Source organism: Bos mutus, chromosome 20, assembly GCF_027580195.1.
Source record: "Bos mutus isolate GX-2022 chromosome 20, NWIPB_WYAK_1.1, whole genome shotgun sequence".
NCBI classification, from domain to species: domain Eukaryota; kingdom Metazoa; phylum Chordata; class Mammalia; order Artiodactyla; family Bovidae; genus Bos; species Bos mutus.
In genome coordinates this window covers 4,624,326-4,627,006 of record NC_091636.1, presented here as the reverse complement: position 1 = coordinate 4,627,006, position 2,681 = coordinate 4,624,326, and the positions used below count along the sequence as shown (strand labels likewise).

Below are 2,681 nucleotides of genomic sequence, written 5' to 3'. Positions count from 1 at the left end.
AAAGCTTTTGCACAATGAAGGAAACTATAAGCAAAGTGAAAAGACAACCCTCAGCATGGGAGAAAATAATAGCAAATGAAACACCTGACAAAGAACTAATCCCCAAAATATACAAGCAGCTCACAAAGCTCAATATCAGAAAAACAAACAACCCAATTAAAAAGCGAGCAGAAGACTTAAAGAGACATTCTCCAAAGAAGACATAGAGATGCCTCCTACATACAGATGTCTATGTCTTCTATCTACACATGAAAAGATACTCAGCATCGCTTGTTATTGGAGAAATGCAAATCAAAACTACATTGAGGTATCACCTCACACTGGTCAGAATAGCCATCATAAAAAAATCTACAAACAATAAATGCTGGAGAGCGTGTAGAGAAAAGGAAATCTTCTTGCACTGTTGGTGGGAATGCAAATTGATATAGCCCCTGTACAGAACAGTATGGAGATTCCTTAAAAACCTAGAAATAAAACTACCATGCATGTGTGCTCAGCCGCTTCAGTCATGTCGAACTCTGTTACTCTATGGACTGTAGCCCGCCGGGCTCCTCTGGCCATGGGATTCTCCAGGCAACAATACTGGAGTGGGTTGCCATGCCTTCCTCCAGGGGGTCTTCCCTGCCCAGGGATTGAACCTGTGCCTCCTGTGTCTCCTGCATCTCCTGCATTGCAGGTGGATTCTTTACTGCTGAGCCACCCAGGAAGCCCATAAAACTACCATGCTGCTGCTAAGTCGCTTCAGTCGTGTCCGACTCTGTGCGACCCCATAGACGGCAGCCCACCAGGCTCCCCCGTCCCTGGGATTCTGCAGGCAAGAATTCTGGAGTGGGTTGCCATTTCCTCCTCCAATGCATGAAAGTGAAGTCGCTCAGTTGTGTCCAACTCTGTGCGACCCCATGGACTGCAGCCCACCAGGCTTCTCCGTCCATGGGATTTTCCAGGCAAGAGTACTGGAGTGGGGTGCCATTGCCTTCTCCATTTAAAAGCCTACAGCACCCGGTATTCCCAGGTGGTCTCCCATCCAAGTACTAACCAGGCCCGACCCTGCTTAGCTTCCGAGATCAGACGAGATCGGGCGCCTTCAGGCTGATATGGCTGGAGACAAACTACCATATAACCCAGCAATTCCACTACTGGGCATATACCCTGAGAAAACCATAACTGAAAAACATCCTTGAGTTTCATTGTAACCTTTATTTATAATAGCTAGGACATGGAAGCAACCTAGATGTCCATTGACAGATGAATGGATAAAGAAGTTGTGGTACATATTCACAATGGAATATTACTCAGCTATAAAAAGGAATGCATTTGAGTCAGTTCTAATGAGGTAGATGAACTTAGTCAAATATTATAAATTAATACATATATATGAAATCTAGAAAAAGAATACTGATGATCCTACTTGCAGGGCAGCAACAGAGAAGCAGATATAAAGAACAGACTTTTGGACACAGTGGGAGGAGAGGGTGGGATGATTTGAGAGAATAGCATTGAATCATATATACTACCATATGTAAAATAGATAGCCAGTGGGAATTTGTTGTATGAGGTGGGATAGGGGTTCAAGAGGAAAGGGACATATATATATATATATATATATATATATATATATATATATATGTATACTGATTGATTCATGTTGATGAATGGCAGAAACCATCACAATATTGTAAAGTAATTATCCTCCAGTTAAAAATAAAATTACATTAAAAAAAAAAAACCCACCCAGTGCCCTGCATTGGCAGGAAGATTCTTAACTACTGGATCAGCAGGGAAGAGTCTAGGGGAGGCATTTTAGACTTTGTGGTCTGGCAAAGTCACACACTGAAGGTGACCTTGAAGCCCTGAAAGTTTAGCTGCAGCAACCGTGGGAAGATCTGGGGAAGAGAGTTCAAGGCGGAGGCAGCAGCTTGTGCAAAGGCCCTGGGGTAGGAATGACCTTGACATGCTCCAGAAGCAGCAGGCGTGGTCAGAGGTTAGGTGGTTAGGTAGGGGGTGGAGGAATATGATGTGGGCTTGAAGAGGTCAGTCTCATAGGCATAAGGCAGATTGACTTGGTGGTTACAAGTCTCCATTCCCCTGTGCAGTATTTCTACCCAGACTCAAATTTCTCTGACTCTTGACTTTGGACTTTGATAAACAGATGTTAGCAGATATGACACAAGCTGAGGCTTGACATGTGCTTTCCAGGAGGGGCTTACTCCTCTATGTTTCTGCCATTGCCATGGGAAGAAACAGCTCTGCCAGCCCACGGGACTAAGGAGGAAGAGAGACTCTTGGACCTGACCTATGGACCAAGCCTCTGCCAAACTCCATCCAACCTCCTTAACCAAACTCCAGCCAACCCAAAGATGTGTGAACAAGAAAAGCTAATGTTTTCAAGCCATTGGATTGGTGAGGAGGTTTGTTTCATAGCATTATTGTGGATACAGTTAACTAGTAGATGGTCATTGCAGGAAGGAGGATATGTAGTTAAAGGGTAATGAGGAGCAAGCTGGGAATCCTTTCTTTCATGGCCCTTAGATGGTGGCAGGGGGGTGGTCATGGGGGCGGGGCAGTTGAGTTATACTCTATTTGTCCTTTCGTGGGGCACAGAACATGACTTCATTTTTTCCCATCACATTAAATTTAGCGTGGCCTTGTGACTTGTGAGCAGAAACGGTATCAACATGCCA

The 2,681-nt window shown here is 44.4% G+C and overlaps 1 non-coding gene across 1 annotated transcript; it reads right to left on the bottom strand.

Moving 5' to 3' along the window:
* Positions 1-987: 987 nt before the first annotated feature.
* LOC138984249 (5S ribosomal RNA) lies at positions 988-1,106 on the bottom strand. The gene has a single exon (XR_011461517.1). It is a non-coding gene; the product is annotated as a 5S ribosomal RNA (ribosomal RNA).
* Positions 1,107-2,681: the final 1,575 nt, after the last annotated feature.